Raw genomic sequence first — 23,058 nt, 5'->3', positions numbered from 1 at the left:
AAAAGGGACAAAAGGGGTGCAACACGAGGACTTCCCAGGGGGTCACCCATCCTAGTACTACTCTCGCCCAAGCACGCTTAACTGCGGAGTTCTGATGGGATCCGGTGCATTAGTGCTGGTATGATCGCACCCAAAGATTAACCGCGACTTTATTGTTTTAAGCAGTAGACGGGGAAAAAAATGAAATTGAATGGAACAGGATAATCTGGAAATGGTTTAAAAGGGAGAAATTGTCGAAAAGGAGGCGAAGGCGATTGAATGGGCTAAAAATCGGACAGGCTGTCCGGGGAAAAAAAAAAGAGGGGGGGGGGTGGTGGAAAAAGGGACAAAAGGGGTGCAACACGAGGACTTCCCAGGGGGTCACCCATCCTAGTACTACTCTCGCCCAAGCACGCTTAACTGCGGAGTTCTGATGGGATCCGGTGCATTAGTGCTGGTATGATCGCACCCGAAGATTAACCGCGACTTTATTGTTTGAAGCAGTAGACGGGGAAAAAAATGAAATTGAATGGAACAGGATAATCTGGAAATGGTTTAAAAGGGAGAAATTGTCGAAAAGGAGGCGAAGACGATTGAATGGGCTAAAAATCGGACAGGCTGTCCGGGGAAAAAAAAAAGGGGGGGGGGGGTGGTGGAAAAAGGGACAAAAGTGGTGCAACACGAGGACTTCCCAGGGGGTTCACCCATCCTAGTACTACTCTCGCCCAAGCACGCTTAACTGCGGAGTTCTGATGGGATCCGGTGCATTAGTGCTGGTATGATCGCACCCGAAGATTAACCGCGACTTTATTGTTTTAAGCAGTAGACGGGGAAAAAAATGAAATTGAATGGAACAGGATAATCTGGAAATGGTTTAAAAGGGAGAAATTGTCGAAAAGGAGGCGAAGGCGATTGAATGGGCTAAAAATCGGACAGGCTGTCCGGGGAAAAAAAAAAGAGGGGGGGGTGGTGGAAAAAGGGACAAAAGGGGTGCAACACGAGGACTTCCCAGGGGGTCACCCATCCTAGTACTACTCTCGCCCAAGCACGCTTAACTGCGGAGTTCTGATGGGATCCGGTGCATTAGTGCTGGTATGATCGCACCCGAAGATTAACCGCGACTTTATTGTTTTAAGCAGTAGACGGGGAAAAAAATGAAATTGAATGGAACAGGATAATCTGGAAATGGTTTAAAAGGGAGAAATTGTCGAAAAGGAAGCGAAGGCGATTGAATGGGCTAAAAATCGGACAGGCTGTGCGGGGAAAAAAAAAAGAGGGGGGGTTGGTGGAAAAAGGGACAAAAGGGGTGCAACACGAGGACTTCCCAGGGGGTCACCCATCCTAGTACTACTCTCGCCCAAGCACGCTTAACTGCGGAGTTCTGATGGGATCCGGTGCATTAGTGCTGGTATGATCGCACCGAAGATTAACCGCGACTTTATTGTTTTAAGCAGTAGACGGGGAAAAAAATGAAATTGAATGGAACAGGATAATCTGGAAATGGTTTAAAAGGGAGAAATTGTCGAAAAGGAGGCGAAGGCGATTGAATGGGCTAAAAATCGGACAGGCTGTCCGGGGAAAAAAAAAAGAGGGGGGGGTGGTGGAAAAAGGGACAAAAGGGGTGCAACACGAGGACTTCCCAGGGGGTCACCCATCCTAGTACTACTGTCGCCCAAGCACGCTTAACTGCGGAGTTCTGATGGGATCCGGTGCATTAGTGCTGGTATGATCGCACCCGAAGATTAACCGCGACTTTATTGTTTTAAGCAGTAGACGGGGAAAAAAATGAAATTGAATGGAACAGGATAATCTGGAAATGGTTTAAAAGGGAGAAATTGTCGAAAAGGAGGCGAAGGCGATTGAATGGGCTAAAAATCGGACAGGCTGTGCGGAGAAAAAAAAAAGAGGGGGGGGTGGTGGAAAAAGGGACAAAAGGGGTGCAACACGAGGACTTCCCAGGGGGTCACCCATCCTAGTACTACTCTCGCCCAAGCACGCTTAACTGCGGAGTTCTGATGGGATCCGGTGCATTAGTGCTGGTATGATCGCACCCGAAGATTAACCGCGACTTTATTGTTTTAAGCAGTAGACGGGGAAAAAAATGAAATTGAATGGAACAGGATAATCTGGAAATGGTTTAAAAGGGAGAAATTGTCGAAAAGGAGGCGAAGGCGATTGAATGGGCTAAAAATCGGACAGGCTGTGCGGGGAAAAAAAAAAGAGGGGGGGGTGGTGGAAAAAGGGACAAAAGGGGTGCAACACGAGGACTTCCCAGGGGGTCACCCATCCTAGTACTACTCTCGCCCAAGCACGCTTAACTGCGGAGTTCTGATGGGATCCGGTGCATTAGTGCTGGTATGATCGCACACGAAGTTTAACCGCGACTTTATTGTTTTAAGCAGTAGACGGGGAAAAAAATGAAATTGAATGGAACAGGATAATCTGGAAATGGTTTAAAAGGGAGAAATTGTCGAAAAGGAGGCGAAGGCGATTGAATGGGCTAAAAATCGGACAGGCTGTGCGGGGAAAAAAAAAAGAGGGGGGGGGTGGTGGAAAAAGGGACAAAAGGGGTGCAACACGAGGACTTCCCAGGGGGTCACCCATCCTAGTACTACTCTCGCCCAAGCACGCTTAACTGCGGAGTTCTGATGGGATCCGGTGCATTAGTGCTGGTATGATCGCACCCGAAAATTAACCGCGACTTTATTGTTTTAAGCAGTAGACGGGGAAAAAAATGAAATTGAATGGAACAGGATAATCTGGAAATGGTTTAAAAGGGAGAAATTGTCGAAAAGGAGGCGAAGGCGATTGAATGGGCTAAAAATCGGACAGGCTGTCCGGGGAAAAAAAAAAGAGGGGGGGGGTGGTGGAAAAAGGGACAAAAGGGGTGCAACACGAGGACTTCCCAGGGGGTCACCCATCCTAGTACTACTCTCGCCCAAGCACGCTTAACTGCGGAGTTCTGATGGGATCCGGTGCATTAGTGCTGGTATGATCGCACCCGAAGATTAACCGCGACTTTATTGTTTTAAGCAGTAGACGGGGAAAAAAATGAAATTGAATGGAACAGGATAATCTGGAAATGGTTTAAAAGGGAGAAATTGTCGAAAAGGAGGCGAAGGCGATTGAATGGGCTAGAAATCGGACAGGCTGTCCCGGGAAAAAAAAAAGAGGGGGGGGGGGTGGTGGAAAAAGGGACAGAAGGGGTGCAACACGAGGACTTCCCAGGGGGTCACCCATCCTAGTACTACTCTCGCCCAAGCACGCTTAACTGCGGAGTTCTGATGGGATCCGGTGCATTTGTGCTGGTATGATCGCACCCGAAGATTAACCGCGACTTTATTGTTTTAAGCAGTAGACGGGGAAAAAAATGAAATTGAATGGAACAGGATAATCTGGAAATGGTTTAAAAGGGAGAAATTGTCGAAAAGGAGGCGAAGGCGATTGAATGGGCTAAAAATCGGACAGGCTGTCCGGGGAAAAAAAAAGAGGGGGGGGTGGTGGAAAAAGGGACAAAAGGGGTGCAACACGAGGACTTCCCAGGGGGTCACCCATCCTAGTACTACTCTCGCCCAAGCACGCTTAACTGCGGAGTTCTGATGGGATCCGGTGCATTAGTGCTGGTATGATCGCACCCGAAGATTAACCGCGACTTTATTGGTTTAAGCAGTAGACGGGGAAAAAAATGAAATTGAATGGAACAGGATAATCTGGAAATGGTTTAAAAGGGAGAAATTGTCGAAAAGGAGGCGAAGGCGATTGAATGGGCTAAATATCGGACAGACTGTCCGGGGAAAAAAAAAAGAGGGGGGGTGGTGGAAAAAGGGACAAAAGGGGTGCAACACGAGGACTTCCCAGGGGGTCACCCATCCTAGTACTACTCTCGCCCAAGCACGCTTAACTGCGGAGTTCTGATGGGATCCGGTGCATTAGTGCTGGTATGATCGCACCAGAAGATTAACCGCGAGTTTATTGTTTTAAGCAGTAGACGGGGAAAAAAATTAAATTGAATGGAACAGGATAATCTGGAAATGGTTTAAAAGGGAGAAATTGTCGAAAAGGAGGCAAAGGCGATTGAATGGGCTAAAAATCGGACAGGCTGTCCGGGGAAAAAAAAAAGAGGGGGGGGTGGTGGAAAAAGGGACAAAAGGGGTGCAACACGAGGACTTCCCAGGGGGTCACCCATCCTAGTACTACTCTCGCCCAGGCACGCTTAACTGCGGAGTTCTGATGGGATCCGGTGCATTGGTGCTGGTATGATCGCACCCGAAGATTAACCGCGACTTTATTGTTTTAAGCAGTAGACGGGGAAAAAAATGAAATTGAATGGAACAGGATAATCTGGAAATGGTTTAAAAGGGAGAAATTGTCGAAAAGGAGGCGAAGGCGATTGAATGGGCTAAAAATCGGACAGGCTGTCCGGGGAAAAAAAAAAGAGGGGGGGTGGTGGAAAAAGGGACAAAAGGGGTGCAACACGAGGACTTCCCAGGGGGTCACCCATCCTAGTACTACTCTCGCCCAAGCACGCTTAACTGCGGAGTTCTGATGGGATCCGGTGCATTAGTGCTGGTATGATCGCACCCGAAGATTAACCGCGACTTTATTGTTTTAAGCAGTAGACGGGGAAAAAAATGAAATTGAATGGAACAGGATAATCTGGAAATGGTTTAAAAGGGAGAAATTGTCGAAAAGGAGGCGAAGGCGATTGAATGGGCTAAAAATCGGACAGGCTGTCCGGGGAAAAAAAAAAGAGGGGGGGGGTGGTGGAAAAAGGGACAAAAGGGGTGCAACACGAGGACTTCCCAGGGGGTCACCCATCCTAGTACTACTCTCGCCCAAGCACGCTTAACTGCGGAGTTCTGATTGGATCCGGTGCATTAGTGCTGGTATGATCGCACCCGAAGATTAACCGCGAGTTTATTGTTTTAAGCAGTAGACGGGGAAAAAAATGAAATTGAATGGAACAGGATAATCTGGAAATGGTTTAAAAGGGAGAAATTGTCGAAAAGGAGGCGAAGGCGATTGAATGGGGTAAAAATCGGACAGGCTGTCCGGGGAAAAAAAAAAGAGGGGGGGGGTGGTGGAAAAAGGGACAGAAGGGGTGCAACACGAGGACTTCCCAGGGGGTCACCCATCCTAGTACTACTCTCGCCCAAGCACGCTTAACTGCGGAGTTCTGATGGGATCCGGTGCATTAGTGCTGGTATGATCGCACCCGAAGATTAACCGCGACTTTATTGTTTTAAGCAGTAGACGGGGAAAAAAATGAAATTGAATGGAACAGGATAATCTGGAAATGGTTTAAAAAGGAGAAATTGTCGAAAAGGAGGCGAAGGCGATTGAATGGGCTAACAATCGGACAGGCTGTCCGGGGAAAAAAAAAAAAAGAGGGGGGGTGGTGGAAAAAGGGGTGCAACACGAGGACTTCCCAGGGGGTCACCCCTCCTAGTACTACTCTCGCCCAAGCACGCTTAACTGCGGAGTTCTGATGGGATCCGGTGCATTAGTGCTGGTATGATCGCACCCGAAGATTAACCGCGACTTTATTGTTTTAAGCAGTAGACGTGGAAAAAAATGAAATTGAATGGAACAGGATAATCTGGAAATGGTTTAAAAGGGAGAAATTGTCGAAAAGGAGGCGAAGGCGATTGAATGGGCTAAAAATCGGACAGGCTGTCCGGGGAAAAAAAAAAGAGGGGGGGGTGGTGGAAAAAGGGACAAAAGGGGTGCAACACGAGGACTTCCCAGGGGGTCACCCATCCTAGTACTACTCTCGCCCAAGCACGCTTAACTGCGGAGTTCTGATGGGATCCGGTGCATTAGTGCTGGTATGATCGCACCCAAAGATTAACCGCGACTTTATTGTTTTAAGCAGTAGACGGGGAAAAAAATGAAATTGAATGGAACAGGATAATCTGGAAATGGTTTAAAAGGGAGAAATTGTCGAAAAGGAGGCGAAGGCGATTGAATGGGCTAAAAATCGGACAGGCTGTCCGGGGAAAAAAAAAAGAGGGGGGGGGGTGGTGGAAAAAGGGACAAAAGGGGTGCAACACGAGGACTTCCCAGGGGGTCACCCATCCTAGTACTACTCTCGCCCAAGCACGCTTAACTGCGGAGTTCTGATGGGATCCGGTGCATTAGTGCTGGTATGATCGCACCCGAAGATTAACCGCGACTTTATTGTTTGAAGCAGTAGACGGGGAAAAAAATGAAATTGAATGGAACAGGATAATCTGGAAATGGTTTAAAAGGGAGAAATTGTCGAAAAGGAGGCGAAGACGATTGAATGGGCTAAAAATCGGACAGGCTGTCCGGGGAAAAAAAAAAGGGGGGGGGGTGGTGGAAAAAGGGACAAAAGTGGTGCAACACGAGGACTTCCCAGGGGGTTCACCCATGCTAGTACTACTCTCGCCCAAGCACGCTTAACTGCGGAGTTCTGATGGGATCCGGTGCATTAGTGCTGGTATGATCGCACCCGAAGATTAACCGCGACTTTATTGTTTTAAGCAGTAGACGGGGAAAAAAATGAAATTGAATGGAACAGGATAATCTGGAAATGGTTTAAAAGGGAGAAATTGTCGAAAAGGAGGCGAAGGCGATTGAATGGGCTAAAAATCGGACAGGCTGTCCGGGGAAAAAAAAAAGAGGGGGGGGTGGTGGAAAAAGGGACAAAAGGGGTGCAACACGAGGACTTCCCAGGGGGTCACCCATCCTAGTACTACTCTCGCCCAAGCACGCTTAACTGCGGAGTTCTGATGGGATCCGGTGCATTAGTGCTGGTATGATCGCACCCGAAGATTAACCGCGACTTTATTGTTTTAAGCAGTAGACGGGGAAAAAAATGAAATTGAATGGAACAGGATAATCTGGAAATGGTTTAAAAGGGAGAAATTGTCGAAAAGGAGGCGAAGGCGATTGAATGGGCTAAAAATCGGACAGGCTGTGCGGGGAAAAAAAAAAGAGGGGGGGTTGGTGGAAAAAGGGACAAAAGGGGTGCAACACGAGGACTTCCCAGGGGGTCACCCATCCTAGTACTACTCTCGCCCAAGCACGCTTAACTGCGGAGTTCTGATGGGATCCGGTGCATTAGTGCTGGTATGATCGCACCGAAGATTAACCGCGACTTTATTGTTTTAAGCAGTAGACGGGGAAAAAAATGAAATTGAATGGAACAGGATAATCTGGAAATGGTTTAAAAGGGAGAAATTGTCGAAAAGGAGGCGAAGGCGATTGAATGGGCTAAAAATCGGACAGGCTGTCCGGGGAAAAAAAAAAGAGGGGGGGGTGGTGGAAAAAGGGACAAAAGGGGTGCAACACGAGGACTTCCCAGGGGGTCACCCATCCTAGTACTACTGTCGCCCAAGCACGCTTAACTGCGGAGTTCTGATGGGATCCGGTGCATTAGTGCTGGTATGATCGCACCCGAAGATTAACCGCGACTTTATTGTTTTAAGCAGTAGACGGGGAAAAAAATGAAATTGAATGGAACAGGATAATCTGGAAATGGTTTAAAAGGGAGAAATTGTCGAAAAGGAGGCGAAGGCGATTGAATGGGCTAAAAATCGGACAGGCTGTGCGGAGAAAAAAAAAAGAGGGGGGGGTGGTGGAAAAAGGGACAAAAGGGGTGCAACACGAGGACTTCCCAGGGGGTCACCCATCCTAGTACTACTCTCGCCCAAGCACGCTTAACTGCGGAGTTCTGATGGGATCCGGTGCATTAGTGCTGGTATGATCGCACCCGAAGATTAACCGCGACTTTATTGTTTTAAGCAGTAGACGGGGAAAAAAATGAAATTGAATGGAACAGGATAATCTGGAAATGGTTTAAAAGGGAGAAATTGTCGAAAAGGAGGCGAAGGCGATTGAATGGGCTAAAAATCGGACAGGCTGTGCGGGGAAAAAAAAAAGAGGGGGGGTGGTGGAAAAAGGGACAAAAGGGGTGCAACACGAGGACTTCCCAGGGGGTCACCCATCCTAGTACTACTCTCGCCCAAGCACGCTTAACTGCGGAGTTCTGATGGGATCCGGTGCATTAGTGCTGGTATGATCGCACACGAAGTTTAACCGCGACTTTATTGTTTTAAGCAGTAGACGGGGAAAAAAATGAAATTGAATGGAACAGGATAATCTGGAAATGGTTTAAAAGGGAGAAATTGTCGAAAAGGAGGCGAAGGCGATTGAATGGGCTAAAAATCGGACAGGCTGTGCGGGGAAAAAAAAAAGAGGGGGGGGGGGTGGTGGAAAAAGGGACAAAAGGGGTGCAACACGAGGACTTCCCAGGGGGTCACCCATCCTAGTACTACTCTCGCCCAAGCACGCTTAACTGCGGAGTTCTGATGGGATCCGGTGCATTAGTGCTGGTATGATCGCACCCGAAAATTAACCGCGACTTTATTGTTTTAAGCAGTAGACGGGGAAAAAAATGAAATTGAATGGAACAGGATAATCTGGAAATGGTTTAAAAGGGAGAAATTGTCGAAAAGGAGGCGAAGGCGATTGAATGGGCTAAAAATCGGACAGGCTGTCCGGGGAAAAAAAAAAGAGGGGGGGGGGTGGTGGAAAAAGGGACAAAAGGGGTGCAACACGAGGACTTCCCAGGGGGTCACCCATCCTAGTACTACTCTCGCCCAAGCACGCTTAACTGCGGAGTTCTGATGGGATCCGGTGCATTAGTGCTGGTATGATCGCACCCGAAGATTAACCGCGACTTTATTGTTTTAAGCAGTAGACGGGGAAAAAAATGAAATTGAATGGAACAGGATAATCTGGAAATGGTTTAAAAGGGAGAAATTGTCGAAAAGGAGGCGAAGGCGATTGAATGGGCTAGAAATCGGACAGGCTGTCCCGGGAAAAAAAAAAGAGGGGGGGGGGGTGGTGGAAAAAGGGACAGAAGGGGTGCAACACGAGGACTTCCCAGGGGGTCACCCATCCTAGTACTACTCTCGCCCAAGCACGCTTAACTGCGGAGTTCTGATGGGATCCGGTGCATTTGTGCTGGTATGATCGCACCCGAAGATTAACCGCGACTTTATTGTTTTAAGCAGTAGACGGGGAAAAAAATGAAATTGAATGGAACAGGATAATCTGGAAATGGTTTAAAAGGGAGAAATTGTCGAAAAGGAGGCGAAGGCGATTGAATGGGCTAAAAATCGGACAGGCTGTCCGGGGAAAAAAAAAGAGGGGGGGGTGGTGGAAAAAGGGACAAAAGGGGTGCAACACGAGGACTTCCCAGGGGGTCACCCATCCTAGTACTACTCTCGCCCAAGCACGCTTAACTGCGGAGTTCTGATGGGATCCGGTGCATTAGTGCTGGTATGATCGCACCCGAAGATTAACCGCGACTTTATTGGTTTAAGCAGTAGACGGGGAAAAAAATGAAATTGAATGGAACAGGATAATCTGGAAATGGTTTAAAAGGGAGAAATTGTCGAAAAGGAGGCGAAGGCGATTGAATGGGCTAAATATCGGACAGACTGTCCGGGGAAAAAAAAAAGAGGGGGGGTGGTGGAAAAAGGGACAAAAGGGGTGCAACACGAGGACTTCCCAGGGGGTCACCCATCCTAGTACTACTCTCGCCCAAGCACGCTTAACTGCGGAGTTCTGATGGGATCCGGTGCATTAGTGCTGGTATGATCGCACCAGAAGATTAACCGCGAGTTTATTGTTTTAAGCAGTAGACGGGGAAAAAAATTAAATTGAATGGAACAGGATAATCTGGAAATGGTTTAAAAGGGAGAAATTGTCGAAAAGGAGGCAAAGGCGATTGAATGGGCTAAAAATCGGACAGGCTGTCCGGGGAAAAAAAAAAGAGGGGGGGGTGGTGGAAAAAGGGACAAAAGGGGTGCAACACGAGGACTTCCCAGGGGGTCACCCATCCTAGTACTACTCTCGCCCAGGCACGCTTAACTGCGGAGTTCTGATGGGATCCGGTGCATTGGTGCTGGTATGATCGCACCCGAAGATTAACCGCGACTTTATTGTTTTAAGCAGTAGACGGGGAAAAAAATGAAATTGAATGGAACAGGATAATCTGGAAATGGTTTAAAAGGGAGAAATTGTCGAAAAGGAGGCGAAGGCGATTGAATGGGCTAAAAATCGGACAGGCTGTCCGGGGAAAAAAAAAAGAGGGGGGGTGGTGGAAAAAGGGACAAAAGGGGTGCAACACGAGGACTTCCCAGGGGGTCACCCATCCTAGTACTACTCTCGCCCAAGCACGCTTAACTGCGGAGTTCTGATGGGATCCGGTGCATTAGTGCTGGTATGATCGCACCCGAAGATTAACCGCGACTTTATTGTTTTAAGCAGTAGACGGGGAAAAAAATGAAATTGAATGGAACAGGATAATCTGGAAATGGTTTAAAAGGGAGAAATTGTCGAAAAGGAGGCGAAGGCGATTGAATGGGCTAAAAATCGGACAGGCTGTCCGGGGAAAAAAAAAAGAGGGGGGGGGTGGTGGAAAAAGGGACAAAAGGGGTGCAACACGAGGACTTCCCAGGGGGTCACCCATCCTAGTACTACTCTCGCCCAAGCACGCTTAACTGCGGAGTTCTGATTGGATCCGGTGCATTAGTGCTGGTATGATCGCACCCGAAGATTAACCGCGAATTTATTGTTTTAAGCAGTAGACGGGGAAAAAAATGAAATTGAATGGAACAGGATAATCTGGAAATGGTTTAAAAGGGAGAAATTGTCGAAAAGGAGGCGAAGGCGATTGAATGGGGTAAAAATCGGACAGGCTGTCCGGGGAAAAAAAAAAGAGGGGGGGGTGGTGGAAAAAGGGACAGAAGGGGTGCAACACGAGGACTTCCCAGGGGGTCACCCATCCTAGTACTACTCTCGCCCAAGCACGCTTAACTGCGGAGTTCTGATGGGATCCGGTGCATTAGTGCTGGTATGATCGCACCCGAAGATTAACCGCGACTTTATTGTTTTAAGCAGTAGACGGGGAAAAAAATGAAATTGAATGGAACAGGATAATCTGGAAATGGTTTAAAAAGGAGAAATTGTCGAAAAGGAGGCGAAGGCGATTGAATGGGCTAACAATCGGACAGGCTGTCCGGGGAAAAAAAAAAAAAGAGGGGGGGTGGTGGAAAAAGGGGTGCAACACGAGGACTTCCCAGGGGGTCACCCCTCCTAGTACTACTCTCGCCCAAGCACGCTTAACTGCGGAGTTCTGATGGGATCCGGTGCATTAGTGCTGGTATGATCGCACCCGAAGATTAACCGCGACTTTATTGTTTTAAGCAGTAGACGGGGAAAAAATGAAATTGAATGGAACAGGATAATCTGGAAATGGTTTAAAAGGGAGAAATTGTCGAAAAGGAGGCGAAGGCGATTGAATGGGCTAAAAATCGGACAGGCTGTCCGGGGAAAAAAAAAAGAGGGGGGGGGTGGTGGAAAAAGGGACAAAAGCGGTGCAACACGAGGACTTCCCAAGGGGTCACCCATCCTAGTACTACTCTCGCCCAAGCACGCTTAACTGCGGAGTTCTGATGGGATCCGGTGCATTAGTGCTGGTATGATCGCACCCGAAGATTAACCGCGACTTTATTGTTTTAAGCAGTAGACGGGGAAAAAAATGAAATTGAATGGAACAGGATAATCTGGAAATGGTTTAAAAAGGAGAAATTGTCGAAAAGGAGGCGAAGGCGATTGAATGGGCTAAAAATCGGACAGGCTGTCCAGGGAAAAAAAAAAGAGGGGGGGGGGGTGGTGGAAAAAGGGACAAAAGGGGTGCAACACGAGGACTTCCTAGGGGGTCACCCATCCTAGTACTACTCTCGCCCAAGCACGCTTAACTGCGGAGTTCTGATGGGATCCGGTGCATTAGTGCTGGTATGATCGCACCCGAAGATTAACCACGACTTTATTGTTTTAAGCAGTAGACGGGGAAAAAAATGAAATTGAATGGAACAGGATAATCTGGAAATGGTTTAAAAGGGAGAAATTGTCGAAAAGGAGGCGAAGGCGATTGAATGGGCTAAAAATCGGACAGGTTGTCCGGGGAAAAAAAAAAGAGGGGGGGTGGTGGAAAAAGGGACAGAAGGGGTGCAACACGAGGACTTCCCAGGGTGTCACCCATCCTAGTACTACTCTCGCCCAAGCACGCTTAACGGCGGAGTTCTGATGGGATCCGGTGCATTAGTGCTGGTATGATCGCACCCGAAGATTAACCGCGACTTTATTGTTTTAAGCAGTAGACGGGGAAAAAAATGAAATTGAATGGAACAGGATAATCTGGAAATGGTTTAAAAAGGAGAAATTGTCGAAAAGGAGGCGAAGGCGATTGAATGGGCTAACAATCGGACAGGCTCTCCGGGGAAAAAAAAAAGAGGGGGGGGTGGAAAAAGGGACAAAAGGGGTGCAACACGAGGACTTCCCCGGGGGTCACCCCTCCTAGTACTACTCTCGCCCAAGCACGCTTAACTGCGGAGTTCTGATGGGATCCGGTGCATTAGTGCTGGTATGATCGCACCCGAAGATTAACCGCGACTTTATTGTTTTAAGCAGTAGACGGGGAAAAAAATGAAATTGAATGGAACAGGATAATCTGGAAATGGTTTAAAAGGGAGAAATTGTCGAAAAGGAGGCGAAGGCGATTGAATGGGCTAAAAATCGGACAGGCTGTCCGGGGAAAAAAAAAAGAGGGGGGGGTGGTGGAAAAAGGGACAAAAGCGGTGCAACACGAGGACTTCCCATGGGGTCACCCATCCTAGTACTACTCTCGCCCAAGCACGCTTATCTGCGGAGTTCTGATGGGATCCGGTGCATTAGTGCTGGTATGATCGCACCCGAAGATTAACCGCGACTTTATTGTTTTAAGCAGTAGACGGGGAAAAAAATGAAATTGAATGGAACAGGATAATCTGGAAATGGTTTAAAAGGGAGAAATTGTCGAAAAGGAGGCGAAGGCGATTGAATGGGCTAAAAATCGGACAGGCTGTCCGGGCAAAAAAAAAAAGAGGGGGGGTGGTGGAAAAAGGGACAAAAGGGGTGCAACACGAGGACTTCCCAGGGGGTCACCCATCCTAGTACTACTCTCGCCCAAGCACGCTTAACTGCGGAGTTCTGATGGGATCCAGTGCATTAGTGCTGGTATGATCGCACCCGAAGATTAACCGCGACTTTATTGTTTTAAGCAGTAGACGGGGAAAAAAATGAAATTGAATGGAACAGGATAATCTGGAAATGGTTTAAAAGGGAGAAATTGTCGAAAAGGAGGCGAAGGCGATTGAATGGGCTAAAAATCGGACAGGCTGTCCGGGGAAAAAAAAAAGAGGGGGGGGGGGGTGGTGGAAAAAGGGACAAAAGGGTGCAACAGGAGGACTTCCCAGGGGGTCACCCATCCTAGTACTACTCTCGCCCAAGCATGCTTAACTGCGGAGTTCTGATGGGATCCGGTGCATTAGTGCTGGTATGATCGCACCCGAAGATTAACCGCGACTTTATTGTTTTAAGCAGTAGACGGGGAAAAAAATGAAATTGAATGGAACAGGATAATCTGGAAATGGTTTAAAAGGGAGAAATTGTCGAAAAGGAGGCGAAGGCGATTGAATGGGCTAAAAATCGGACAGGCTGTCCGGGTAAAAAAAAAAAGAGGGGGGGGGGGGTGGTGGAAAAAGGGACAAAAGGGGTGCAACACGAGGACTTCCCAGGAGGTCACCCATCCTAGTACTACTCTCGCCCAAGCACGCTTAACTGCGGAGTTCTGATGGGATCCGGTGCATTAGTGCTGGTATGATCGCACCCGAAGATTAACCGCGACTTTATTGTTTTAAGCAGTAGACGGGGAAAAAAATGAAATTGAATGGAACAGGATAATCTGGAAATGGTTTAAAAGGGAGAAATTGTCGAAAAGGAGGCGAAGGCGATTGAATGGGCTAAAAATCGGACAGGTTGTCCGGGGAAAAAAAAAAGAGGGGGGGTGGTGGAAAAAGGGACAGAAGGGGTGCAACACGAGGACTTCCCAGGGTGTCACCCATCCTAGTACTACTCTCGCCCAAGCACGCTTAACGGCGGAGTTCTGATGGGATCCGGTGCATTAGTGCTGGTATGATCGCACCCGAAGATTAACCGCGACTTTATTGTTTTAAGCAGTAGACGGGGAAAAAAATGAAATTGAATGGAACAGGATAATCTGGAAATGGTTTAAAAAGGAGAAATTGTCGAAAAGAGGCGAAGGCGATTGAATGGGCTAACAATCGAACAGGCTGTCCGGGGAAAAAAAAAAAAAAAAGGGGGGGGGGGTGGTGGAAAAAGGGACAAAAGGGGTGCAACACGAGGACTTCCCAGGGGGTCACCCATCCTAGTACTACTCTCGCCCAAGCACGCTTACCTGCGGAGTTCTGATGGGATCCGGTGCATTAGTGCTGGTATGATCGCACCCGAAGATTAACCGCGACTTTATTGTTTTAAGCAGTAGACGGGGAAAAAAATGAAATTGAATGGAACAGGATAATCTGGAAATGGTTTAAAAGGGAGAAATTGTCAAAAAGGAGGCGAAGGCGATTGAATGGGCTAAAAATCGGACAGGCTGTCCGGGGAAAAAAAAAAGAGGGGGGGGGTGGTGGAAAAAGGGACAAAAGGGGTGCAACACGAGGACTTCCCAGGGGGTCACCCATCCTAGTACTACTCTCGCCCAAGCACGCTTAACTGCGGAGTTCTGATGGGATCCGGTGCATTAGTGCTGGTATGATCGCACCCGAAGATTAACCGCGACTTTATTGTTTTAAGCAGTAGACGGGGAAAAAAATGAAATTGAATGGAACAGGATAATCTGGAAATGGTTTAAAAGGGAGAAATTGTCGAAAAGGAGGCGAAGGCGATTGAATGGGCTAAAAATCGGACAGGCTGTCCGGGGAAAAAAAAAAGAGGGGGGGGGGTGGTGGAAAAAGGGACAAAAGGGGTGCAACACGAGGACTACCCAGGGGGTCACCCATCCTAGTACTACTCTCGCCCAAGCACGCTTAACTGCGGAGTTCTGATGGGATCCGGTGCATTAGTGCTGGTATGATCGCACCCGAAGATTAACCGCGACTTTATTGTTTTAAGCAGTGGACGGGGAAAAAAATGAAATTGAATGGAACAGGATAATCTGGAAATGGTTTAAAAGGGAGAAATTGTCGAAAAGGAGGCGAAGGCGATTGAATGGGCTAAAAATCGGACAGGCTGTCCGGGGAAAAAAAAAAGAGGGGGGGGGGTGGTGGAAAAAGGGACAAAAGGGGTGCAACACGAGGACTTCCCAGGGGGTCACTCATCCTAGTACTACTCTCGCCCAAGCACGCTTAACTGCGGAGTTCTGATGGGATCCGGTGCATTAGTGCTGGTATGATCGCACCCGAAGATTAACCGCGACTTTATTGTTTTAAGCAGTAGACGGGGAAAAAAATGAAATTGAATGGAACAGGATAATCTGGAAATGGTTTAAAAGGGAGAAATTGTCGAAAAGGAGGCGAAGGCGATTGAATGGGCTAAAAATCGGACAGGCTGTCCGGGTAAAAAAAAAAAGAGGGGGGGGTGGTGGAAAAAGGGACAAAAGGGGTGCAACACGAGGACTTCCCAGGGGGTCACCCATCCTAGTACTACTCTCGCCCAAGCACGCTTAACTGCGGAGTTCTGATGGGATCCGGTGCATTAGTGCTGGTATGATCGCACCCGAAGATTAACCGCGACTTTATTGTTTTAAGCAGTAGACGGGGAAAAAAATGAAATTGAATGGAACAGGATAATCTGGAAATGGTTTAAAAGGGAGAAATTGTCGAAAAGGAGGCGAAGGCGATTGAATGGGCTAAAAATCGGACAGGCTGTCCGGGGAAAAAAAAAAAAGAGGGGGTGGTGGAAAAAGGGACAAAAGGGGTGAAACACGAGGACTTCCCAGGGGGTCACCCATCCTAGTACTACTCTCGCCCAAGCACGCTTAACTGCGGAGTTCTGATGGGATCCGGTGCATTAGTGCTGGTATGATCGCACCCGAAGATTAACCGTGACTTTATTGTTTTAAGCAGTAGACGGGGAAAAAAATGAAATTGAATGGAACAGGATAATCTGGAAATGGTTTAAAAAGGAGAAATTGTCGAAAAGAGGCGAAGGCGATTGAATGGGCTAACAATCGGACAGGCTGTCCGGGGAAAAAAAAAAAAAAGAGGGGGGGGGGTGGTGGAAAAAGGGACAAAAGGGGTGCAACACGAGGACTTCCCAGGGGGTCACCCATCCTAGTACTACTCTCGCCCAAGCACGCTTACCTGCGGAGTTCTGATGGGATCCGGTGCATTAGTGCTGGTATGATCGCACCCGAAGATTAACCGCGACTTTATTGTTTTAAGCAGTAGACGGGGAAAAAAATGAAATTGAATGGAACAGGATAATCTGGAAATGGTTTAAAAGGGAGAAATTGTCGAAAAGCAGGCGAAGGCGATTGAATGGGCTAAAAATCGGACAGGCTGTCCGGGGAAAAAAAAAAGAGGGGGGGGGGTGGTGGAAAAAGGGACAAAAGGGGTGCAACACGAGGACTTCCCAGGGGGTCACCCATCCTAGTACTACTCTCGCCCAAGCACGCTTAACTGCGGAGTTCTGATGGGATCCGGTGCATTAGTGCTGGTATGATCGCACCCGAAGATTAACCGCGACTTTATTGTTTTAAGCAGTAGACGGGGAAAAAAATGAAATTGAATGGAACAGGATAATCTGGAAATGGTTTAAAAGGGAGAAATTGTCGAAAAGGAGGCGAAGGCGATTGAATGGGCTAAAAATCGGACAGGCTGTCCGGGGAAAAAAAAAAAGAGGGGGGGGGGTGGTGGAAAAAGGGACAAAAGGGGTGCAACACGAGGACTACCCAGGGGGTCACCCATCCTAGTACTACTCTCGCCCAAGCACGCTTAACTGCGGAGTTCTGATGGGATCCGGTGCATTAGTGCTGGTATGATCGCACCCGAAGATTAACCGCGACTTTATTGTTTTAAGCAGTAGACGGGGAAAAAAATGAAATTGAATGGAACAGGATAATCTGGAAATGGTTTAAAAGGGAGAAATTGTCGAAAAGGAGGCGAAGGCGATTGAATGGGCTAAAAATCGGACAGGCTGTCCGGGGAAAAAAAAAAGAGGGGGGGGGGTGGTGGAAAAAGGGACAAAAGGGGTGCAACACGAGGACTTCCCAGGGGGTCACCCATCCTAGTACTACTCTCGCCCAAGCACGCTTAACTGCGGAGTTCTGATGGGATCCGGTGCACTAGTGCTGGTATGAGCGCACCCGAAGATTAACCGCGACTTTATTGTTTTAAGCAGTAGACGGGAAAAAAATGAAATTGAATGGAACAGGATAATCTGGAAATGGTTTAAATGGGAGAAATTGTCGAAAAGGAGGCGAAGGCGATTGAATGGGCTAAAAATCGGACAGGCTGTCCGGGGAAAAAAAAAAGAGGGGGGGGGTGGTGGAAAAAGGGACAAAAGGGGTGCAACACGAGGACTTCCCAGGGGGTCACCCATCCTAGTACTACTCTCGCCCAAGCACGCTTAACTGCGGAGTTCTGATGGGATCCGGTGCATTAGTGCTGGTATGATCGCACCCGAAGATTAACCGCGACTTTATTGTTTTAAGCAGTAGACGGGGAAAAAAATGAAATTGAATGGAACAGGATAATCTGGAAATGGTTTAAAAGGGAGAAATTGTCGAAAAGGAGGCGAAGGCGATTGAATGGGCTAAAAATAGGACAGGCTGTCCGGGGAAAAAAAAAAGAGAGGGGGGGGGGTGGTGGAAAAAGGGACAAAAGGGGTGCAACACGAGGACTTCCCAGGGGGTCACCCATCCTAGTACTACTCTCGCCCAAGCACGCTTAACTGCGGAGTTCTGATGGGATCCGGTGCATTAGTGCTGGTATGATCGCACCCGAAGATTGACCGCGACTTTATTGTTTTAAGCAGTAGACGGGGAAAAAAATGAAATTGAATGGAACAGGATAATCTGGAAATGGTTTAAAAGGGAGAAATTGTCGAAAAGGAGGCGAAGGCGATTGAATGGGTTAAAAATCGGACAGGCTGTCCGGGGAAAAAAAAAAGAGGGGGGGTGGTGGAAAAAGGGACAAAAGGGGTGCAACACGAGGACTTCCCAGGGGGTCACCCATCCTAGTACTACTCTCGCCCAAGCACGCTTAACTGCGGAGTTCTGATGGGATCCGGTGCACTAGTGCTGGTATGATCGCACCCGAAGATTAACCGCGACTTTATTGTTTTAAGTAGTAGACGGGGAAAAAAATGAAATTGAATGGAACAGGATAATCTGGAAATGGTTTAAAAGGGAGAAATTGTCGAAAATGAGGCGAAGGCGATTGAATGGGCTAAAAATCGGAAAGGCTGTCCGGGGAAAAAAAAAAAAAGATGGGGGGGGTGGTGGAAAAAGGGACAAAAGGGGTGCAACACGAGGACTTCCCAGGGGGTCACCCATCCTAGTACTACTCTCGCCCAAGTACGCTTAACTGCGGAGTTCTGATGGGATCCGGTGCATTAGTGCTGGTATGATCGCACCCGAAGATTAACCGCGACTTTATTGTTTTAAGCAGTAGACGGGGAAAAAAATGAAATTGAATGGAACAGGATAATCTGGAAATGGTTTAAAAGGGAGAAATTGTCGAAAAGGAGGCGAAGGCGATTGAATGGGCTAAAAATCGGACAGGCTGTCCGGGGAAAAAAAAAAGAGGGGGGGTGGTGGAAAAAGGGACAAAAGGGGTGCAACAGGAGGACTTCCCAGGGGGTCACCCATCCTAGTACTACTCTCGCCCAACCACGCTTAACTGCGGAGTTCTGATGGGATCCGGTGCACTAGTGCTGGTATGATCGCACCCGAAGATTAACCGCGACTTTATTGTTTTAAGCAGTAGACGGGTAAAAAAATGAAATTGAATGGAACAGGATAATCTGGAAATGGTTTAAAAGGGAGAAATTGTCGAAAAGGAGGCGAAGGCGATTGAATGGGCTAAAAATCGGACAGGCTGTCCGGGGAAAAAAAAAAGAGGGGGGGGTGGTGGAAAAAGGGACAAAAGGGGTGCAACACGAGGACTTCCCAGGGGGTCACCCATCCTAGTACTACTCTCGCCCAAGTACGCTTAACTGCGGAGTTCTGATGGGATCCGGTGCATTAGTGCTGGTATGATCGCACCCGAAGATTAACCGCGACTTTATTGTTTTAAGCAGTAGACGGGGAAAAAAATGAAATTGAATGGAACAGGATAATCTGGAAATGGTTTAAAAGGGAGAAATTGTCGAAAAGGAGGCGAAGGCGATTGAATGGGCTAAAAATCGGACAGGCTGTCCGGGGAAAAAAAAAAGAGGGGGGGGGTGGTGGAAAAAGGGACAAAAGGGGTGCAACACGAGGACTTCCCAGGGGGTCACCCATCCTAGTACTACTCTCGCCCAAGCACGCTTAACTGCGGAGTTCTGATGGGATCCGGTGCATTAGTGCTGGTATGATCGCACCCGAATATTAACCGCGACTTTATTGTTTTAAGCAGTAGACGGGGAAAAAAATGAAATTGAATGGAACAGGATAATCTGGAAATGGTTTAAAAGGGAGAAATTGTCGAAAAGGAGGCGAAGGCGATTGAATGGGCTAAAAATCGGACAGGCTGTCCGGGAAAAAAAAAAAGAGGGGGGGGGGTGGTGGAAAAAGGGACAAAAGGGGTGCAACACGAGGACTTCCCAGGGGGTCACCCATCCTAGTACTACTCTCGCCCGAGCACGCTTAACTGCGGAGTTCTGATGGGATCCGGTGCTTTAGTGCTGGTATGATCGCACCCGAAGATTAACCGCGACTTTATTGTTTTAAGCAGTAGACGGGGAAAAAAATGAAATTGAATGGAACAGGATAATCTGGAAATGGTTTAAAAGGGAGAAATTGTCGAAAAGGAGGCGAAGGCGATTGAATGGGCTAAAAATCGGACAGGCTGCCCGGGGAAAAAAAAAAGAGGGGGGGGGGGTGGTGGAAAAAGGGACAAAAGGGGTGCAACACGAGTACTTCCCAGGGGGTCACCCATCCTAGTACTACTCTCGCCCAAGCACGCTTAACTGCGGAGTTCTTATGGGATCCGGTGCACTAGTGCTGGTATGATCGCACCCGAAGATTAACCGCGACTTTATTGTTTTAAGCAGTAGACGGGGAAAAAAATGAAATTGAATGGAACAGGATAATCTGGAAATGGTTTAAAAGGGAGAAATTGTCGAAAAGGAGGCGAAGGCGATTGAATGGGCTAAAAATCGGACAGGCTGTCCGGGGAAAAAAAAAAGAGGGGGGGGTTGGTGGAAAAAGGGACAAAAGGGGTGCAACACGAGGACTTCCCAGGGGGTCACCCATCCTAGTACTACTCTCGCCCAAGCACGCTTAACTGCGGAGTTCTGATGGGATCCGGTGCATTAGTGCTGGTATGATCGCACCCGAAGATTAACCGCGACTTTATTGTTTTAAGCAGTAGACGGCGAAAAAAATGAAATTGAATGGAACAGGATAATCTGGAAATGGTTTAAAAGGGAGAAATTGTCGAAAAGGAGGCGAAGGCGATTGAATGGGCTAAAAATCGGACAGGCTGTCCGGGGAAAAAAAAAAGAGGGGGGGGTGGTGGAAAAAGGGACAAAAGGGGTGCAACACGAGGACTTCCCAGGGGGTCACCCATCCTAGTACTACTCTCGCCCAAGCACGCTTAACTGCGGAGTTCTGATGGGATCCGGTGCATTAGTGCTGGTATGATCGCACCCGAAGATTAACCGCGACTTTATTGTTTTAAGCAGTAGACGGGGAAAAAAATGAAATTGAATGGAACAGGATAATCTGGAAATGGTTTAAAAGGGAGAAATTGTCGAAAAGGACGCGAAGGCGATTGAATGGGCTAAAAATCGGACAGGCTGTCCGGGGAAAAAAAAAAGAGGGGGGGGTGGTGGAAAAAGGGACAAAAGGGGTGCAACACGAGGACTTCCCAGGGGGTCACCCATCCTAGTACTACTCTCGCCCAAGCACGCTTAACTGCGGAGTTCTGATGGGATCCGGTGCATTAGTGCTGGTATGATCGCACCCGAAGATTAACCGCGACTTTATTGTTTTAAGCAGTAGACGGGGAAAAAAATGAAATTGAATGGAACAGGATAATCTGGAAATGGTTTAAAAGGGAGAAATTGTCGAAAAGGAGGCGAAGGCGATTGAATGGGCTAAAAATCGGACAGGCTGTCCGGGGAAAAAAAAAAGAGGGGGGGGGGGTGGTGGAAAAAGGGACAAAACGGGTGCAACACGAGGACTTCCCAGGGGGTCACCCATCCTAGTACTACTCTCGCCCAAGCACGCTTAACTGCGGAGTTCTGATGGGATCCGGTGCATTAGTGCTGGTATGATCGCTCCCGAAGATTTACCGCGACTTTATTGTTTTAAGCAGTAGACGGGGAAAAAAATGAAATTGAATGGAACAGGATAATCTGGAAATGGTTTAAAAGGGAGAAATTGTCGAAAAGGAGGCGAAGGCGATTGAATGGGCTAAAAATCGGACAGGCTGTCCGGGGAAAAAAAAAAGAGGGGGGGGTGGTGGAAAAAGGGACAAAAGGGGTGCAACACGAGGACTTCCTAGGGGGTCACCCATCCTAGTACTACTCTCGCCCAAGCACGCTTAACTGCGGAGTTCTGATGGGATCCGGTGCATTAGTGCTGGTATGATCGCACCTGAAGATTAACCGCGACTTTATTGTTTTAAGCAGTAGACGGGGAAAAAAATGAAATTGAATGGAACAGGATAATCTGGAAATGGTTTAAAAGGGAGAAATTGTCGAAAAGGAGGCGAAGGCGATTGAATGGGCTAAAAATCGGACAGGCTGTCCGGGAAAAAAAAAAAAAGAGGGGGGGGGTGGTGGAAAAAGGGACAAAAGGGGTGCAACACGAGGACTTCCCAAGGGGTCACCCATCCTAGTACTACTCTCGGCCAAGCACGCTTAACTGCGGAGTTCTGATGGGATCCGGTGCATTAGTGCTGGTATGATCGCACCCGAAGATTAACCGCGACTTTATTGTTTTAAGCAGTAGACGGGGAAAAAAATGAAATTGAATGGAACAGGATAATCTGGAAATGGTTTAAAAGGGAGAAATTGTCGAAAAGGAGGCGAAGGCGATTGAATGGGCTAAAAATCGGACAGGCTGTCCGGGGAAAAAAAAAAGAGGGGGGGGTGGTGGAAAAAGGGACAAAAGGGGTGCAACACGAGGACTTCCCAGGGGGTCACCCATCCTAGTACTACTCTCGCCCAAGTACGCTTAACTGCGGAGTTCTGATGGGATCCGGTGCATTAGTGCTGGTATGATCGCACCTGAAGATTAACCGCGACTTTATTGTTTTAAGCAGTAGACGGGGAAAAAAATGAAATTGAATGGAACAGGATAATATGGAAATGGTTTAAAAGGGAGAAATTGTCGAAAAGGAGGCGAAGGCGATTGAATGGGCTAAAAATTGGACAGGCTGTCCGGGGAAAAAAAAAAGAGGGGGGGGGGGTGGTGGAAAAAGGGACAAAAGGGGTGCAACACGAGGACTTCCCAGGGGGTCACCCATCCTAGTACTACTCTCGCCCAAGCACGCTTAACTGCGGAGTTCTGATGGGATCCGGTGCATTAGTGCTGGTATGATCGCACCCGAAGATTAACCGCGACTTTATTGTTTTAAGCAGTAGACGGGGAAAACAATGAAATTGATTGGAACAGGATAATCTGGAAATGGTTTAAAAGGGAGAAATTGTCGAAAAGGAGGCGAAGGCGATTGAATGGGCTAAAAATCGGACAGGCTGTCCGGGGAAAAAAAAAAAGAGGGGAGGGGGGTGGTGGAAAAAGGGACAAAAGGGGTGCAACACGAGGACTTCCCAGGGGGTCACCCATCCTAGTACTACTCTCGCCCAAGCACGCTTAACTGCGGAGTTCTGATGGGATCCGGTGCATTAGTGCTGGTATGATCGCACCCGAAGATTAACCGCGACTTTATTGTTTTATGCAGTAGACGGGGAAAAAAATGAAATTGAATGGAACAGGATAATCTGGAAATGGTTTAAAAGGGAGAAATTGTTGAAAAGGAGGCGAAG

General features: G+C 48.0%; 73 non-coding genes across 73 annotated transcripts; all 73 read right to left on the bottom strand.

Moving 5' to 3' along the window:
- Window positions 1-13: 13 nt before the first annotated feature.
- Window positions 14-132, bottom strand: LOC145809105 (5S ribosomal RNA). Its single transcript, XR_014352599.1, has one exon. It is a non-coding gene; the product is annotated as a 5S ribosomal RNA (ribosomal RNA).
- Window positions 133-331: 199 nt separating this feature from the next.
- Window positions 332-450, bottom strand: LOC145809095 (5S ribosomal RNA). Its single transcript, XR_014352589.1, has one exon. It is a non-coding gene; the product is annotated as a 5S ribosomal RNA (ribosomal RNA).
- A 199-nt stretch (window positions 451-649) lies between these two features.
- On the bottom strand, window positions 650-769 carry LOC145811154 (5S ribosomal RNA). Its single transcript, XR_014354704.1, has one exon. It is a non-coding gene; the product is annotated as a 5S ribosomal RNA (ribosomal RNA).
- Window positions 770-966: 197 nt separating this feature from the next.
- On the bottom strand, window positions 967-1,085 carry LOC145809085 (5S ribosomal RNA). Its single transcript, XR_014352579.1, has one exon. It is a non-coding gene; the product is annotated as a 5S ribosomal RNA (ribosomal RNA).
- A 197-nt stretch (window positions 1,086-1,282) lies between these two features.
- Window positions 1,283-1,401, bottom strand: LOC145809773 (5S ribosomal RNA). The gene has a single exon (XR_014353336.1). It is a non-coding gene; the product is annotated as a 5S ribosomal RNA (ribosomal RNA).
- Window positions 1,402-1,597: 196 nt separating this feature from the next.
- Window positions 1,598-1,716, bottom strand: LOC145810404 (5S ribosomal RNA). The gene has a single exon (XR_014353973.1). It is a non-coding gene; the product is annotated as a 5S ribosomal RNA (ribosomal RNA).
- A 197-nt stretch (window positions 1,717-1,913) lies between these two features.
- LOC145809074 (5S ribosomal RNA) lies at window positions 1,914-2,032 on the bottom strand. Its single transcript, XR_014352568.1, has one exon. It is a non-coding gene; the product is annotated as a 5S ribosomal RNA (ribosomal RNA).
- Window positions 2,033-2,229: 197 nt separating this feature from the next.
- On the bottom strand, window positions 2,230-2,348 carry LOC145809273 (5S ribosomal RNA). The gene has a single exon (XR_014352788.1). It is a non-coding gene; the product is annotated as a 5S ribosomal RNA (ribosomal RNA).
- Window positions 2,349-2,546: 198 nt separating this feature from the next.
- LOC145809062 (5S ribosomal RNA) lies at window positions 2,547-2,665 on the bottom strand. Its single transcript, XR_014352556.1, has one exon. It is a non-coding gene; the product is annotated as a 5S ribosomal RNA (ribosomal RNA).
- A 198-nt stretch (window positions 2,666-2,863) lies between these two features.
- LOC145809051 (5S ribosomal RNA) lies at window positions 2,864-2,982 on the bottom strand. The gene has a single exon (XR_014352545.1). It is a non-coding gene; the product is annotated as a 5S ribosomal RNA (ribosomal RNA).
- Window positions 2,983-3,182: 200 nt separating this feature from the next.
- Window positions 3,183-3,301, bottom strand: LOC145809138 (5S ribosomal RNA). The gene has a single exon (XR_014352632.1). It is a non-coding gene; the product is annotated as a 5S ribosomal RNA (ribosomal RNA).
- Window positions 3,302-3,497: 196 nt separating this feature from the next.
- On the bottom strand, window positions 3,498-3,616 carry LOC145809040 (5S ribosomal RNA). The gene has a single exon (XR_014352534.1). It is a non-coding gene; the product is annotated as a 5S ribosomal RNA (ribosomal RNA).
- A 196-nt stretch (window positions 3,617-3,812) lies between these two features.
- Window positions 3,813-3,931, bottom strand: LOC145809343 (5S ribosomal RNA). Its single transcript, XR_014352872.1, has one exon. It is a non-coding gene; the product is annotated as a 5S ribosomal RNA (ribosomal RNA).
- Window positions 3,932-4,128: 197 nt separating this feature from the next.
- LOC145809374 (5S ribosomal RNA) lies at window positions 4,129-4,247 on the bottom strand. Its single transcript, XR_014352909.1, has one exon. It is a non-coding gene; the product is annotated as a 5S ribosomal RNA (ribosomal RNA).
- A 196-nt stretch (window positions 4,248-4,443) lies between these two features.
- Window positions 4,444-4,562, bottom strand: LOC145809029 (5S ribosomal RNA). Its single transcript, XR_014352523.1, has one exon. It is a non-coding gene; the product is annotated as a 5S ribosomal RNA (ribosomal RNA).
- Window positions 4,563-4,760: 198 nt separating this feature from the next.
- Window positions 4,761-4,879, bottom strand: LOC145809983 (5S ribosomal RNA). Its single transcript, XR_014353550.1, has one exon. It is a non-coding gene; the product is annotated as a 5S ribosomal RNA (ribosomal RNA).
- Window positions 4,880-5,077: 198 nt separating this feature from the next.
- LOC145809018 (5S ribosomal RNA) lies at window positions 5,078-5,196 on the bottom strand. The gene has a single exon (XR_014352513.1). It is a non-coding gene; the product is annotated as a 5S ribosomal RNA (ribosomal RNA).
- Window positions 5,197-5,386: 190 nt separating this feature from the next.
- LOC145809764 (5S ribosomal RNA) lies at window positions 5,387-5,505 on the bottom strand. The gene has a single exon (XR_014353326.1). It is a non-coding gene; the product is annotated as a 5S ribosomal RNA (ribosomal RNA).
- Window positions 5,506-5,702: 197 nt separating this feature from the next.
- LOC145809007 (5S ribosomal RNA) lies at window positions 5,703-5,821 on the bottom strand. The gene has a single exon (XR_014352502.1). It is a non-coding gene; the product is annotated as a 5S ribosomal RNA (ribosomal RNA).
- A 199-nt stretch (window positions 5,822-6,020) lies between these two features.
- LOC145808995 (5S ribosomal RNA) lies at window positions 6,021-6,139 on the bottom strand. Its single transcript, XR_014352490.1, has one exon. It is a non-coding gene; the product is annotated as a 5S ribosomal RNA (ribosomal RNA).
- A 197-nt stretch (window positions 6,140-6,336) lies between these two features.
- LOC145811518 (5S ribosomal RNA) lies at window positions 6,337-6,456 on the bottom strand. Its single transcript, XR_014355058.1, has one exon. It is a non-coding gene; the product is annotated as a 5S ribosomal RNA (ribosomal RNA).
- A 197-nt stretch (window positions 6,457-6,653) lies between these two features.
- On the bottom strand, window positions 6,654-6,772 carry LOC145808984 (5S ribosomal RNA). The gene has a single exon (XR_014352477.1). It is a non-coding gene; the product is annotated as a 5S ribosomal RNA (ribosomal RNA).
- Window positions 6,773-6,969: 197 nt separating this feature from the next.
- LOC145809771 (5S ribosomal RNA) lies at window positions 6,970-7,088 on the bottom strand. Its single transcript, XR_014353334.1, has one exon. It is a non-coding gene; the product is annotated as a 5S ribosomal RNA (ribosomal RNA).
- A 196-nt stretch (window positions 7,089-7,284) lies between these two features.
- LOC145810403 (5S ribosomal RNA) lies at window positions 7,285-7,403 on the bottom strand. Its single transcript, XR_014353972.1, has one exon. It is a non-coding gene; the product is annotated as a 5S ribosomal RNA (ribosomal RNA).
- Window positions 7,404-7,600: 197 nt separating this feature from the next.
- LOC145808973 (5S ribosomal RNA) lies at window positions 7,601-7,719 on the bottom strand. The gene has a single exon (XR_014352464.1). It is a non-coding gene; the product is annotated as a 5S ribosomal RNA (ribosomal RNA).
- Window positions 7,720-7,915: 196 nt separating this feature from the next.
- On the bottom strand, window positions 7,916-8,034 carry LOC145809272 (5S ribosomal RNA). The gene has a single exon (XR_014352786.1). It is a non-coding gene; the product is annotated as a 5S ribosomal RNA (ribosomal RNA).
- Window positions 8,035-8,234: 200 nt separating this feature from the next.
- Window positions 8,235-8,353, bottom strand: LOC145808962 (5S ribosomal RNA). Its single transcript, XR_014352451.1, has one exon. It is a non-coding gene; the product is annotated as a 5S ribosomal RNA (ribosomal RNA).
- A 199-nt stretch (window positions 8,354-8,552) lies between these two features.
- On the bottom strand, window positions 8,553-8,671 carry LOC145808951 (5S ribosomal RNA). Its single transcript, XR_014352440.1, has one exon. It is a non-coding gene; the product is annotated as a 5S ribosomal RNA (ribosomal RNA).
- Window positions 8,672-8,871: 200 nt separating this feature from the next.
- On the bottom strand, window positions 8,872-8,990 carry LOC145809136 (5S ribosomal RNA). Its single transcript, XR_014352630.1, has one exon. It is a non-coding gene; the product is annotated as a 5S ribosomal RNA (ribosomal RNA).
- A 196-nt stretch (window positions 8,991-9,186) lies between these two features.
- Window positions 9,187-9,305, bottom strand: LOC145808940 (5S ribosomal RNA). The gene has a single exon (XR_014352429.1). It is a non-coding gene; the product is annotated as a 5S ribosomal RNA (ribosomal RNA).
- A 196-nt stretch (window positions 9,306-9,501) lies between these two features.
- Window positions 9,502-9,620, bottom strand: LOC145809342 (5S ribosomal RNA). The gene has a single exon (XR_014352871.1). It is a non-coding gene; the product is annotated as a 5S ribosomal RNA (ribosomal RNA).
- Window positions 9,621-9,817: 197 nt separating this feature from the next.
- Window positions 9,818-9,936, bottom strand: LOC145809373 (5S ribosomal RNA). The gene has a single exon (XR_014352908.1). It is a non-coding gene; the product is annotated as a 5S ribosomal RNA (ribosomal RNA).
- Window positions 9,937-10,132: 196 nt separating this feature from the next.
- LOC145808929 (5S ribosomal RNA) lies at window positions 10,133-10,251 on the bottom strand. Its single transcript, XR_014352417.1, has one exon. It is a non-coding gene; the product is annotated as a 5S ribosomal RNA (ribosomal RNA).
- A 198-nt stretch (window positions 10,252-10,449) lies between these two features.
- LOC145809982 (5S ribosomal RNA) lies at window positions 10,450-10,568 on the bottom strand. Its single transcript, XR_014353549.1, has one exon. It is a non-coding gene; the product is annotated as a 5S ribosomal RNA (ribosomal RNA).
- Window positions 10,569-10,765: 197 nt separating this feature from the next.
- LOC145808921 (5S ribosomal RNA) lies at window positions 10,766-10,884 on the bottom strand. Its single transcript, XR_014352405.1, has one exon. It is a non-coding gene; the product is annotated as a 5S ribosomal RNA (ribosomal RNA).
- Window positions 10,885-11,074: 190 nt separating this feature from the next.
- Window positions 11,075-11,193, bottom strand: LOC145809763 (5S ribosomal RNA). The gene has a single exon (XR_014353325.1). It is a non-coding gene; the product is annotated as a 5S ribosomal RNA (ribosomal RNA).
- A 197-nt stretch (window positions 11,194-11,390) lies between these two features.
- On the bottom strand, window positions 11,391-11,509 carry LOC145809952 (5S ribosomal RNA). Its single transcript, XR_014353519.1, has one exon. It is a non-coding gene; the product is annotated as a 5S ribosomal RNA (ribosomal RNA).
- A 200-nt stretch (window positions 11,510-11,709) lies between these two features.
- Window positions 11,710-11,828, bottom strand: LOC145809324 (5S ribosomal RNA). The gene has a single exon (XR_014352849.1). It is a non-coding gene; the product is annotated as a 5S ribosomal RNA (ribosomal RNA).
- Window positions 11,829-12,024: 196 nt separating this feature from the next.
- LOC145810930 (5S ribosomal RNA) lies at window positions 12,025-12,143 on the bottom strand. The gene has a single exon (XR_014354481.1). It is a non-coding gene; the product is annotated as a 5S ribosomal RNA (ribosomal RNA).
- A 194-nt stretch (window positions 12,144-12,337) lies between these two features.
- Window positions 12,338-12,456, bottom strand: LOC145810460 (5S ribosomal RNA). Its single transcript, XR_014354027.1, has one exon. It is a non-coding gene; the product is annotated as a 5S ribosomal RNA (ribosomal RNA).
- Window positions 12,457-12,653: 197 nt separating this feature from the next.
- On the bottom strand, window positions 12,654-12,772 carry LOC145810623 (5S ribosomal RNA). Its single transcript, XR_014354184.1, has one exon. It is a non-coding gene; the product is annotated as a 5S ribosomal RNA (ribosomal RNA).
- Window positions 12,773-12,969: 197 nt separating this feature from the next.
- LOC145809275 (5S ribosomal RNA) lies at window positions 12,970-13,088 on the bottom strand. The gene has a single exon (XR_014352790.1). It is a non-coding gene; the product is annotated as a 5S ribosomal RNA (ribosomal RNA).
- Window positions 13,089-13,288: 200 nt separating this feature from the next.
- Window positions 13,289-13,407, bottom strand: LOC145811132 (5S ribosomal RNA). The gene has a single exon (XR_014354682.1). It is a non-coding gene; the product is annotated as a 5S ribosomal RNA (ribosomal RNA).
- Window positions 13,408-13,609: 202 nt separating this feature from the next.
- LOC145810324 (5S ribosomal RNA) lies at window positions 13,610-13,728 on the bottom strand. Its single transcript, XR_014353899.1, has one exon. It is a non-coding gene; the product is annotated as a 5S ribosomal RNA (ribosomal RNA).
- A 196-nt stretch (window positions 13,729-13,924) lies between these two features.
- LOC145810929 (5S ribosomal RNA) lies at window positions 13,925-14,043 on the bottom strand. Its single transcript, XR_014354480.1, has one exon. It is a non-coding gene; the product is annotated as a 5S ribosomal RNA (ribosomal RNA).
- A 203-nt stretch (window positions 14,044-14,246) lies between these two features.
- Window positions 14,247-14,365, bottom strand: LOC145809585 (5S ribosomal RNA). Its single transcript, XR_014353146.1, has one exon. It is a non-coding gene; the product is annotated as a 5S ribosomal RNA (ribosomal RNA).
- A 198-nt stretch (window positions 14,366-14,563) lies between these two features.
- On the bottom strand, window positions 14,564-14,682 carry LOC145808910 (5S ribosomal RNA). Its single transcript, XR_014352392.1, has one exon. It is a non-coding gene; the product is annotated as a 5S ribosomal RNA (ribosomal RNA).
- Window positions 14,683-14,881: 199 nt separating this feature from the next.
- LOC145809835 (5S ribosomal RNA) lies at window positions 14,882-15,000 on the bottom strand. The gene has a single exon (XR_014353402.1). It is a non-coding gene; the product is annotated as a 5S ribosomal RNA (ribosomal RNA).
- Window positions 15,001-15,199: 199 nt separating this feature from the next.
- Window positions 15,200-15,318, bottom strand: LOC145810037 (5S ribosomal RNA). Its single transcript, XR_014353604.1, has one exon. It is a non-coding gene; the product is annotated as a 5S ribosomal RNA (ribosomal RNA).
- A 198-nt stretch (window positions 15,319-15,516) lies between these two features.
- On the bottom strand, window positions 15,517-15,635 carry LOC145808899 (5S ribosomal RNA). The gene has a single exon (XR_014352379.1). It is a non-coding gene; the product is annotated as a 5S ribosomal RNA (ribosomal RNA).
- A 196-nt stretch (window positions 15,636-15,831) lies between these two features.
- On the bottom strand, window positions 15,832-15,950 carry LOC145810133 (5S ribosomal RNA). Its single transcript, XR_014353699.1, has one exon. It is a non-coding gene; the product is annotated as a 5S ribosomal RNA (ribosomal RNA).
- A 202-nt stretch (window positions 15,951-16,152) lies between these two features.
- Window positions 16,153-16,271, bottom strand: LOC145809583 (5S ribosomal RNA). The gene has a single exon (XR_014353144.1). It is a non-coding gene; the product is annotated as a 5S ribosomal RNA (ribosomal RNA).
- Window positions 16,272-16,470: 199 nt separating this feature from the next.
- LOC145808888 (5S ribosomal RNA) lies at window positions 16,471-16,589 on the bottom strand. The gene has a single exon (XR_014352366.1). It is a non-coding gene; the product is annotated as a 5S ribosomal RNA (ribosomal RNA).
- Window positions 16,590-16,789: 200 nt separating this feature from the next.
- Window positions 16,790-16,908, bottom strand: LOC145809834 (5S ribosomal RNA). Its single transcript, XR_014353401.1, has one exon. It is a non-coding gene; the product is annotated as a 5S ribosomal RNA (ribosomal RNA).
- A 199-nt stretch (window positions 16,909-17,107) lies between these two features.
- LOC145809958 (5S ribosomal RNA) lies at window positions 17,108-17,226 on the bottom strand. The gene has a single exon (XR_014353525.1). It is a non-coding gene; the product is annotated as a 5S ribosomal RNA (ribosomal RNA).
- Window positions 17,227-17,423: 197 nt separating this feature from the next.
- Window positions 17,424-17,542, bottom strand: LOC145808877 (5S ribosomal RNA). Its single transcript, XR_014352353.1, has one exon. It is a non-coding gene; the product is annotated as a 5S ribosomal RNA (ribosomal RNA).
- Window positions 17,543-17,743: 201 nt separating this feature from the next.
- On the bottom strand, window positions 17,744-17,862 carry LOC145808866 (5S ribosomal RNA). Its single transcript, XR_014352341.1, has one exon. It is a non-coding gene; the product is annotated as a 5S ribosomal RNA (ribosomal RNA).
- A 196-nt stretch (window positions 17,863-18,058) lies between these two features.
- LOC145809292 (5S ribosomal RNA) lies at window positions 18,059-18,177 on the bottom strand. Its single transcript, XR_014352811.1, has one exon. It is a non-coding gene; the product is annotated as a 5S ribosomal RNA (ribosomal RNA).
- Window positions 18,178-18,378: 201 nt separating this feature from the next.
- Window positions 18,379-18,497, bottom strand: LOC145809743 (5S ribosomal RNA). Its single transcript, XR_014353305.1, has one exon. It is a non-coding gene; the product is annotated as a 5S ribosomal RNA (ribosomal RNA).
- A 196-nt stretch (window positions 18,498-18,693) lies between these two features.
- On the bottom strand, window positions 18,694-18,812 carry LOC145811657 (5S ribosomal RNA). The gene has a single exon (XR_014355194.1). It is a non-coding gene; the product is annotated as a 5S ribosomal RNA (ribosomal RNA).
- Window positions 18,813-19,009: 197 nt separating this feature from the next.
- Window positions 19,010-19,128, bottom strand: LOC145809742 (5S ribosomal RNA). The gene has a single exon (XR_014353304.1). It is a non-coding gene; the product is annotated as a 5S ribosomal RNA (ribosomal RNA).
- A 198-nt stretch (window positions 19,129-19,326) lies between these two features.
- Window positions 19,327-19,445, bottom strand: LOC145808855 (5S ribosomal RNA). Its single transcript, XR_014352328.1, has one exon. It is a non-coding gene; the product is annotated as a 5S ribosomal RNA (ribosomal RNA).
- Window positions 19,446-19,644: 199 nt separating this feature from the next.
- Window positions 19,645-19,763, bottom strand: LOC145808928 (5S ribosomal RNA). The gene has a single exon (XR_014352416.1). It is a non-coding gene; the product is annotated as a 5S ribosomal RNA (ribosomal RNA).
- A 200-nt stretch (window positions 19,764-19,963) lies between these two features.
- Window positions 19,964-20,082, bottom strand: LOC145810238 (5S ribosomal RNA). Its single transcript, XR_014353814.1, has one exon. It is a non-coding gene; the product is annotated as a 5S ribosomal RNA (ribosomal RNA).
- Window positions 20,083-20,280: 198 nt separating this feature from the next.
- LOC145808843 (5S ribosomal RNA) lies at window positions 20,281-20,399 on the bottom strand. The gene has a single exon (XR_014352315.1). It is a non-coding gene; the product is annotated as a 5S ribosomal RNA (ribosomal RNA).
- Window positions 20,400-20,596: 197 nt separating this feature from the next.
- On the bottom strand, window positions 20,597-20,715 carry LOC145808832 (5S ribosomal RNA). Its single transcript, XR_014352303.1, has one exon. It is a non-coding gene; the product is annotated as a 5S ribosomal RNA (ribosomal RNA).
- Window positions 20,716-20,912: 197 nt separating this feature from the next.
- LOC145808821 (5S ribosomal RNA) lies at window positions 20,913-21,031 on the bottom strand. The gene has a single exon (XR_014352290.1). It is a non-coding gene; the product is annotated as a 5S ribosomal RNA (ribosomal RNA).
- A 200-nt stretch (window positions 21,032-21,231) lies between these two features.
- On the bottom strand, window positions 21,232-21,350 carry LOC145809914 (5S ribosomal RNA). The gene has a single exon (XR_014353481.1). It is a non-coding gene; the product is annotated as a 5S ribosomal RNA (ribosomal RNA).
- A 197-nt stretch (window positions 21,351-21,547) lies between these two features.
- On the bottom strand, window positions 21,548-21,666 carry LOC145810094 (5S ribosomal RNA). Its single transcript, XR_014353660.1, has one exon. It is a non-coding gene; the product is annotated as a 5S ribosomal RNA (ribosomal RNA).
- A 200-nt stretch (window positions 21,667-21,866) lies between these two features.
- On the bottom strand, window positions 21,867-21,985 carry LOC145810142 (5S ribosomal RNA). The gene has a single exon (XR_014353708.1). It is a non-coding gene; the product is annotated as a 5S ribosomal RNA (ribosomal RNA).
- A 197-nt stretch (window positions 21,986-22,182) lies between these two features.
- LOC145810420 (5S ribosomal RNA) lies at window positions 22,183-22,301 on the bottom strand. Its single transcript, XR_014353988.1, has one exon. It is a non-coding gene; the product is annotated as a 5S ribosomal RNA (ribosomal RNA).
- A 200-nt stretch (window positions 22,302-22,501) lies between these two features.
- Window positions 22,502-22,620, bottom strand: LOC145808810 (5S ribosomal RNA). The gene has a single exon (XR_014352279.1). It is a non-coding gene; the product is annotated as a 5S ribosomal RNA (ribosomal RNA).
- Window positions 22,621-22,821: 201 nt separating this feature from the next.
- On the bottom strand, window positions 22,822-22,940 carry LOC145808799 (5S ribosomal RNA). Its single transcript, XR_014352268.1, has one exon. It is a non-coding gene; the product is annotated as a 5S ribosomal RNA (ribosomal RNA).
- Between the last annotated feature and the right edge of the window lie 118 nt (window positions 22,941-23,058).

Source organism: Camellia sinensis, chromosome 14 (genome assembly GCF_055761805.1).
Source record: "Camellia sinensis isolate YWXY chromosome 14, ASM5576180v1, whole genome shotgun sequence".
NCBI classification, from domain to species: Eukaryota; Viridiplantae; Streptophyta; class Magnoliopsida; order Ericales; family Theaceae; genus Camellia; species Camellia sinensis.
This window is presented reverse-complemented; position numbering and strand designations above follow the sequence as displayed.